Source organism: Monodelphis domestica, chromosome 1 (genome assembly GCF_027887165.1).
Source record: "Monodelphis domestica isolate mMonDom1 chromosome 1, mMonDom1.pri, whole genome shotgun sequence".
Taxonomy (NCBI): Eukaryota; Metazoa; Chordata; class Mammalia; order Didelphimorphia; family Didelphidae; genus Monodelphis; species Monodelphis domestica.
The window spans coordinates 284,876,203-284,886,694 of NC_077227.1; positions in this window are offsets into that span (position 1 = coordinate 284,876,203).

Consider the following 10,492-nt stretch of genomic DNA (forward strand, 5'->3'; position numbering starts at 1 on the left):
TTCACAGGATAAACTTCTCCACCTTGGCTGAGGCCTGGCTTTATTTTATACCCTCATGATCATACATCTACTTGGTACACTGTTTCATTCTCAACATACATGTTTCCATGGAACCTAACAGCAGACAGGAAGCCTAGGGAGATAGTCAACCAAACACTGTTGCTAAGGGCAGCATCAGTGGGTAGGATCAATATGACCCAGATATAGGTTAGGGAATTCAGAGCACAGATTTGCCATAAGTTTTTATGCCTAGAAAAGAGGGTCCTATCTAAGTGGGTATGGTATATAAGAATCCTTAGGTTTGATTTTGTAAGTGGGCTCTCCTGGTAATATCCTGGGAGGACAGAGTGGGACATCTGTATTAACCTTGCAATCTATTTTTCCTGGGACTAAGTAGGAATAATAATCATGGCAATTCCAATAAGGGAATGTTAATAAGGAAAGTCATGTAGAGGGGTTTCAGTGGGTGTTTCCATCCTTCCTGGGGGCTGCTTTGCAGTCGCCAGTTTCCACATAGACGGTGTCAAACAGCATACCTCAGCACTTCCAGCTCTGGAAGGGGAACAGAGAGGTCTTTTCCTGGGTGGCTGAGAGGATCCGAAGCCACAAAAGGGAGAAGAGCTAGAGTTTCCTGATGACCTGTGAACCTGCTTCTATCAAGAAATCCTATTTACTACCTTTCCTCCACCTTCCCAACAAGAACCCTAGACTCAGACGGAGTTTGGTTTGGACTCTCTCATCTGAACCAGCCTGCCTACTTCTATCTGGGTCTCCCATTTTGCCTTCTTTGGATTTGATTGAGATTTAAAACTAGAGATGTTAACTTAGAAATGAAGATTGACAGCTTCAAAAGAGGCAGAGTCCTTTGTAATTCAGACTCAAACCTTCTAGATCTGGTTGTTGTGGGGTTTAGCTTCAGAAGGGCATCCTCTTCCCTTTTCCCATCTCCACTTGCTTTCCCCTTTCCAAATAAAATCTTAGTACAGGCAGATTTTGGGGTTGGTTTGATTTCTTAACAAGAAAGAGGTTGGATGATTGGGTTCATTCAAGGGTGAATCCTATCTCATCAGTAGCAAACAAGACTTGGTCTGCCACAACCCTTCACAGAAGAGGGCTTGGCTACAAACCTCTCTGCTCTGGACAACTGATCAGGGATATAAATATCTTCCCTGCAATTGTGCTCACATTAGGACTCAAGGGGTATAATTTATTAAAATTATCCATTGAGAAGAGAGGTATAAAGTCCTTTCAGTCTCTTTAAGGTTACCTCAAACTCTGGTGTCAACTAACTTTGGGGAGGGAGAGATCTTGACATCTTTCCCTCAACCCTTCTGCTTACATCTCAGCATCCATATTCGCCCTTACCACATTTCCCCTCAACCTTTCACTGGAGTTTACATCTTTCCCATGAAACAAACCTATTCACCCCTCTCCATGTAAAAGAGAAGAAAAAAGTCCCCCCCCCATTCCTCTCTTTTACAGTTTATTGTTTTGTACTTATCATAACTTCTAATCCCTTGATCCATTGTTCTCCTACCTCATCATTCCTCTCATGTTATCACTTTTGTTGTTGTTGTTATTTGGTCAATTTCAAACATTATTCCTTGGTTACAAAAATCATATTCTATTCCTCCTGCCCTTTCCCTCACCCTTCCCGTTGATGATGTGCAATTCCACTGGGTATTACATGTGTCCTTGAACAGAACCTATTTCCATGATGTTGATGTTTGCACTAGGAAGTTCCTTTAGTGTCTATATCCGCAATCATATCCCCCTCAGACCCATGTAATCAAGCAGTTGTTTTTCTTCTGTGTTTCTACTCCCACAATTTTTCCTCCGAATGTGAATAGTGTTCTTTCTCATAGATCCCTCTGGGTTGTTCATGATGACTGCTTTGCCACTAATGGAGAAGTCCATTACATTTGATTGTACCATATCAGTCTCTGTGTACAATGTTTTCCTGGTTCTGCTCCTATCACTCTGCATCACTTCCTGGAGGCTGTTCCAGTTTACATGGAATTCCTCCACTTTTTTATTCCTTTGAGCACACAATAGTATTCCATCACCAACATATACCACAATTTGTTCACCCATTCCCCAATTGAAGGGCATTCCCTCATTTTCGAATTTTTTGCCACCACAAAGAGTACAACTATGAATATTCTTGTACATGTAGTTTTCCTTATTATCTCTTTGAAGTACAAACCCAGCAGTGCTATGGCTGGATCAAAGGGCAGACAGTCTTTTATCACCCTTTGGGCATAGTTCTAAATTGCCCTCCAGAATGGTTGGATTAATTCACAACTCCACCAGCAATGAATTAATGTCTCCACTTTGCCACATCCCCTCCACCATTCATTACTTTCCTTTGCTGTCATTTTAGCCAATCTGCTTGGTGTGAGGTGATACCTCAGAGTTGTTTTGATTTGTATCTCTTTGATTATAAGAGATTTAGAACACTTTTTCATGTGCTTATTAATAGTTTTGATTTCTTTGACTGAAAATTGCCTATTCATGTCCCTTGCCCATTTATCAATTGTAGAATGGCTTGATTTTTTTGTAAATTGATTTAGCTCTTTGTAAATTTGAGTAATTAGACCTTTGTCAAAGGTTTTTGTTATGAAGATTGTTTTCCAATTTGTTACTTCCCTTCTAATTTTGGTTACATTGGTTTTGTTTGTACAAAACCTTTTTAATTTGATGTAATAAAAATTATTTATTTTACATTTTGTGACTTTTTCTAAGTCTTTCTTGGTTTTAAAATCTTTCCTTTCCCAAAGGTCTGACATGTATACTATTCTGTGTTCGCCTAATTTACTTATAGTTTCCTTCTTTATGTTCAAGTCTTTCACTCATTCTGAGTTTATCTTGGTATAGGGTGTGAGGTGTTGATCCAAACCTAATCTCTCCCACACTGTCTTCCAATTTTCCCAGCAGTTTTTATCAAATAGTGGATTTTGGTCCTAAAAGCTGGGATCTTTGGGCTTATCATAGGCTGTCTTGCTGAGGTCACTTACCCCAAGTTTATTCCACTGATCCTACTTTCTGACTCTTAGCCAGTACCATATTGTTTTGATGACCACTGCTTTATAGTATAGTTTGAGATCTGTTACTGTAAGGCCACCTTCTTTTGCATTTTTTTTCATTATTTCCCTGGATATCCATTATGTTTTGTTCTTCCAAATGAGCTTTGTTATGGTTTTTTCTAATTCAGTAAAAAAGTTTTTTGGTAGTTTGATGGGTATGGCACTAAATAAGTAAATACGTTTGGGTAGCATGTTCATTTTTATTATGTTAGTTCATCCTACCCATGAGCAGTTAATGTTTTTCCAATTGCTCAGATCTAGTTTTAGTTGTGTGGAAAGTGTTTTGGAATTGTGTTCATATAGTTCCTGCGTTTGTCTAGGCAGATAGATTCTTAAGTATTTTATATTGTCTAGGGTGATTTTTGAATGGAATTTCTCTTTCTAATTCCTGCTGCTGAGATGTGTTGGAGATATATAGAAATGCTGATGTGGGTTTCTTTTGTATCCTGCAACTTTGCTAAAGTTGTTGATTATTTCGACTAGCTTTTTGGTTGATTCTCTAGAATTCTTTACGTAGACCATCATATTATCCACAAAGAGTGATAGCTTGGTCTCCTCCTTGCCTATTTTAATGCCTTCAATTTCTTTTTCTTCTCTAATTGCTACTGCTAGTGTTTCTAGTACAATGTTAAATAATAAAGGTGATAATGGGCATTGAGGTTTTATCCAAATAACTAATTGACAGTTCAGACTAATTCCATTGCAAGGAAACGAGCCTCATGAGAATATAGTTAACAGAGAGCCTACACACAGTTAGCTGTTAGCGTAGTAAGTAAGGTAAGGAAAGGTAAAGGTGGTAAGTACAGTAGGTAGGAGTTTTCAGTGATGCTTTTATCTTGAATAGTTACTAAGGAAAGGGTCATTTGTTTGGGCCATTGTTGCCCTCTGTTTCCAAGGAGCTGATGTCACTTTCCCCATGGTTCACTTTGGTCTGTGTGGCTTTATCTATAGTTCACTTTGTTTGCCCATTGCAGAGAGCAAACCTCAATGTAAATGGCATGCTAATGATATGTTAATGACCCGGGGTAATGTCAGGCTACTTTTTGCTCTTTTCTGTAAAGACTCTAAGGAAAGCTATGAGTGTGGAAATTGTACATTGTTTGAACTTAGTCCTAAGTGACTGGGAAACTGAACCATCCATACTTGCTTTCCAGAGACTCCCTACCAAGGATCTAAGTTATGTCTAAAGACTGATGTGAGGAGTTTTCTCATAATTGTGAATCTAAGCAACCCATATGTCTTATCCGAAAGATGGCCCCATAATAATCAACTAATTCTTGTTTCTATGTTCTTTTGATTATTTAGAGCTACTTGGTAGAGTTTATGAGACATTTTAGTTCATAGCAATATCAAGTTTGCAGTTCACTAAAATGTCCAAATCCTTTTTAAACTTCAATCTAGATCTACTTCCCATGATTTATACTTAAGAAATTGATCTTTTGGGCCCACACAGATTAAATTTAATAGGGATATATGTATTTTATTTGGCCCAAAGTGTCTACCCTGTTGACAGAGCCTGATATGTGCTAGCCATTCTTCTCCAGATGTGTCGCCTGCAAATTTGATAAGCATGCCATCAATGTCTCTAGTTAGGTTTCTGATTACCCGCCCCCCCTTACATTCTATCTTAGAATCTATACTAAGTATTGGTTCCGAGTCAGAAAACAATAAGGGCCAGGCAACTGGGAATTTGCCCAGGTTCATACAGCTAAGGAAGTGTCTGAGGCCAGATTTGAACTGAGGTTCTATGGTCTCTAGGTCTGGCTCTCAATTCACTGAATAACCTAGCTGTCCCCCCTCTTTTTTTTTTTTAAGTTCCCTTCTGGATCCCTGGCAAGTAAAGGGTCTGACTTTTGAATAAACATCCATTGGAACTAGGAGATCAATTTTGTCTTAGGTAATTGATCATCATTTTGGGTTGATTTGATTCAGGAAAGATTTTAAAGGGTCTTTATGAGGAATACAGATTGATTTATCAGGTTTCTGAATAAGCTATTCATAGAGATTTTGGTAGTTTGCCCAGAAACTACTTTGTACTTTTTATAAGTACTCCTTGGGTTCTGCTTTCAAAATACCAGGTTCTTTCTGATATCAGGGTAGAACATGTTAATCCTGTGTCCTACATTAAATCAGGCAATCACCCTAAGAGACAGAACCCTAGCTCTAGCAGATCTTATGGTCTCTAGTAATTTTAGAGTCTAGCCATCCAGAATTGTCATACTCCTCTTGTGTCCTTTTATTCATACATAGTTTCCATAGGCAGACCAATGGTTAGATTGAATAACCAGAAAGTAACTAGTAAATTTAGGACTTAACAAGAAGCCCTAGTTATTTATATAATATCTAAAATCGTTATTAACTAGGAATCAAGAGGATTCCAAGAAAGAGTAGACTAGTGCATTAAAGCCCTAAAAACAATAATAATACCAAAGATTTATATATTATTTTAAATTTTGCAAAGTTTTTTACAAATCTCATTTCATCTTTACAATAACCCTAGGGAAAGAGGTGCTTTTACTATCATCATTTTAGAGATAAGAAATTGAGGTAGACAGCAGTTAATTGACTTACCCCAAATCTCATAGCTAATAAATTTCCAAGGTTGAATTTGATCTCAAATCTTTCTGACTCCAGGGCCAACATTACCTAGTTACCCTAAAAAAATGGAGGAAGTCTGAAGTCCAAGATCATCCCTTTGTTCTAGGTCCATGTTGGTAAACATATGGCATGCATACAGGAGGTGGCTGCTCCCTTCCTCCTCTCTACACACACCTGAGGACATTTCTCACAAGACCCACCCCTCTGCCCAGCAGCTCAATGGGAGCACTGGGAAGCTCACATGCTGTGTGAGGGTTGCAGTTTGGACACTTACCATCACTGCTCTAGGATTTGCTGGCTTATTTCATATGCATCTCAAACCTTCAGATTCTCAGACAAATGACATTTTACAAACAGGATAATCCTAAATTAAATTCCCCTTATGGGACTTTTGATCTGGATGAAATTATTCACCTTAGAGGTGTCTCAGAATCAAAAAAGGTGACAAGATGAAGCTAGGTTCTAGAATTCTAATGTTTCAATTTTAAAATAAGTTCTAATTTCCCTTAGGGAAAACTTTGTCGCCACGTGCAGAATCTTTACTGTACAATTGAATTCTTGTCTGCGTTATAAAACTCTGAATGCAAATTGAAAGCTGCAAGGGAGAAAATGACTACACCCCTCAAATCAGTGCACAAGTTTTAACTCTTCAGAAGTAACTGAATCAAGCTGCAATGCTAAAATAAGGAAAATTTCTCCAGCCTGCTTAAAATAGAATAAGGCTTTACTGTGAGGAAAGAGAAAGGGTTGGGGGTGGGGCGAGGTAGGTAATGCCAGAATCAAACTAAAGGGTAGAATTAAAGGAAAGTCTCAGATTCTGGTGGAATTCAGGAGGAAAACATGTTTTCTGTGTTAATGAGCTTGAGGGAAAAAAGCTGCCTATTTAAAAATGCCTTTTTGTGTGAGCTACTCAGTTAAGAGAGAAAGCAACTTTTAATTTAGCTATGAATAATTTGGAGAGGGCAAATATTTTGCTATAAAATACTTTTTTGCTTATGAAGGCATGAAACATGTCCAAAATAATTTATAACTGGGACTCGAAACTGTTAACTCCTCCTTAACACTGAATGTCTGCCGAGTGTTTTCAAAGTTTGTACTTTGGTTAAAGTCCACATCCACCCACCCATTTATATTTGAGAAAATATATATGGCATATGTGGTTTGGGGAGGGGAAGAAAAATTTTCAATATTTTGGTTTGAGATATTTATGTTATAATTTTAAATTGAAAGGCAAGAAGCAAAGTTTAGAAAGGTGACATGTACATACATAACATTGGTTGGCACCACCATGTTAAACTGAATATTCAATAATAATAATGATGATAATGATAATAGCTAACATTTATATAGTTTGCAAAGCATTTTATATATGTGTCTATATCTATCCATCCTTTTTTGCTAATTTAAGCCTCATAACACTTTGTGATGAATGCTGATTATATTACTGCCCACATTTTATAGATAATGTTTTTTAAAACAGTTTCAAGGTGTTTCTTTTTCCAAGTGAGTTTTTTTTCCCTAAAGGCCAGAAACCTTGAAAGGAAAAACAGGAATACATTTGCTTTTTAAAGAATGTGAGTGAAAATAGACAGGTTTTTGTGCATTTGCCAGAAAATATATCATAAAAGCATGCTAGAAAACATAGTGACAATTAGAAAATGGATTTAAATTTTAAAATTTATTCTATATTTTAAAAGGCTTCATAGAACCTAAAGGGCTGGGATTTCAATCAACTAATTTATTAAGCCCCCATTTAACACCTAAGCTAGGCATGGTGCTAAATTTTGGAGATACAAAAAGAGGCAAAAGATAATCTCTGCCCTCTGGAAGTTTACAACCTATGGGGGAGAATAGGATAACTAAGAAGTAGTAACAGAAGGAAAGTACTTGAATTAAGGACAGCTAGATAGTACAATGGATAGAATGCCCAGCCTGATGTCAGGAAGATTCATCTTCCTGCATCCAAATCTGGCCCCTCAGATAATTACTAGCTTTGTGACCCTGGGCAAGTCACTTAAGTCTGTTTACCTCAGGTTTTTTTTTTAATCTATAAAATGAGCTGGAGAAGGAAATGGCAAACCATTCCAGTATCTTTGCCAAGAAAAACCCAAATAGGGTTGCAAAGCATCGGACATGCCTGAAATGACTAACACCTGAATTAAAGGGCCTGGGGAAGATATTTGTGATTTCATTGGTATAAGGTATTCATGGTGAACCTATTAGAGACCAGGTGCTGTGCCCTGCCCCCCTCCCCACCTGAGTGCTAGGCTAACCCCACTTCTCTCCCCTTACCTCACACAGGGTTTCGAGAAAGCCCTCCCACTGGGCTGCTGGGCAGAGGGGCAGGGGATATGAAAAAAATATCATCAGGCTGTGTGGAGAGGGGGAGGAAAGCAGCTCTGCTGGAGGTCCTCTGACCTTCTAGTAACAAACTTGGGAGGGGCAGCATTGGTGCCCACAGAGAGCACTTTGTGTGCCATCTTTGGAACCTATGGCATGCCATAGGTTCACCATCACTATTATAGGGAACTGAGTAAATTCCTTTTGCCAATGCATGTAGGGCAACTTCTCTGCAATTTATACTCTTGGAGCATAGTGATGTCAAACTTGAATGGAGCCACTAAACTGTACATAGATCTTGAGGACTGCAGATTGACTTAGAAAACCACATACTAATATTATCTATGTTTGATTGTATTTTTATTAATTTTGTTACATATTTCCCAACTATATTTTAATATGGTCCAGACTTTAAGGGAATGTTATGGGTCCCTGGCCAAGAGCAACAAAAGGTTAATGATTGGCCCAGAATCACACAGCTAGCATGTGTCAGAGGAAGGACATTAAAACCAGTTCTTCCTGGCTTGCAGGCCAGCCCTCTATGTATTCTATCACATTGCCTCTATTGGTATGGAGACTATAAAATTACATATTTGAACGTGAGTTTGTTTAAATAATTCCTCTCAGTAAATGAGCCCTATTCATCCTGTGAGACTGAGAGTGAATTATTAGTGCTTACAGATGTGAAAAATTAATATGGACCAAATTAAAGGTGTAATTACTCTGGCTTATTTACACTGTAAGTTTATTTAGCAAAGACCTGGCTCATCTTAAATATTCAAGGCAAAATTTCAAATTAATGTGACCACTATATTATATTCCTCAATTGTTGTAGAGCTTAAAATATATGTATGGAATCATACTGTGAGGGAATACTGAACTCTATTTAGCATATTTATCTGGGTTATCAAATATAAACAAGAATCTGCTATCTTATCAAGGAATACTCTACAGGGATGGACCCCTTTCCACCCCCTCTTCAGGGAAACTAATAGATTCCTTGTTAATATGATAAACATAGTTGGAACCTACAGTAGAAAATTGTGAAAACATATTTGAATTTTATTTTCTCAACAGCCCACATTGAACTTTGGTTAGATACAATCAATTTATATTCAATGTTGTTATATTTGACTATGTTAGAGCAAGTTGTGCTATGAACTAATATATAAAACATGTTAACTTCTTAGCAAGGAGTAATGCACTTTCTTCTTTCATTGACCAATTTGAAAATTTGTAGGATCTTCCAAGGAATATTAGATAACCTGTCTTTATGAAGAAACTGACAGGGTATTGCTGGTGGAGTTGTGAATTGATCCAACCATTATGGAGGGCAATTTGGCACTATGCCCAAAGGGTGATAAAAGACTGTCTGCCCTTTGATCCAGCCATAGCACTGCTGGGTTTGTACCCCAAAGAGATAATAAGGAAAAAGACTTATACAAGAATATTCATAGCTGCACTCAAAAATTGGAAAATGAGGGGATGCCCTTCAATTGGAGAATGGCTGACCAAATTGTGGTATATGTTGGTGATGGAATACTATTGTGCTCAAAGGAATAATAAAGTGGAGGAATTCCATGGGGACTGGAACAACCTCCAGGAAGTGATGCAGAGTGAGAGGAGCAGAACCAGGAAAACATTGTACACAGAGACTGATACACTGTGGTACAATTGAATGTAATGGACATTCTCCATGCAATGTCCCTGAACAATCTGCAGGGATCTAAGAAACACTATCTATGGGAGAGATGGCTATGGGAGAGGTAGTGGGAGGGGGGGAGGAAAAGAAAATGATCTTTGTTTCCAATGAATAATGTTTGGAAATGACCAAATAAAATAATGTTTTAAAAAAAAAGAAACTGACAGGGATTTTAGACATATTTCAATTTCTCTGTCATTTGTGTTTCTTGATTCTGAAGGATCTCTGAATTCTTTCTCCATCAAATATATAATTTTTATTATTTTCTGTAGTCCTTGAAATTGTGGTAATGACAACTACACAATGTTGCCTGCTCTCCACAAAAAAGTTTGAAACAAACTATCTTTTTTTTTAAGCTCTGTACCATTTGTGACATCCCTATCATCAAAATACCGCATTTAGATACACTACCTGGATAGTCTGAGAAATCCAACTATCCTCTTGTTTCTTCTGTTTGCATATGTCCTGGTCATGTTACCATATAAAATATAATGTATTACTCAAAGTTTCAGAGTTCAAAATAAATAATTCCCTTAATAAAAATTCACAAGGTAGCAAAAAGTAGTGCAAGCAAGTATTAAACAGGAAATTAAAAGCAGTTGGCAAAGACATTCCATGATCTCTCAGAAGCTATTTCTCCAAGTCCTAAAACTGTTTCTATATTCTCTGTGCCCAAAGGGCCCACTACTAAGTCTCAAATCAATCTACCTTGGGGCAAGATTGACTCAAACTGCCCTAGGTTGTCTCCTCAGTGTGTTGGCTCAAA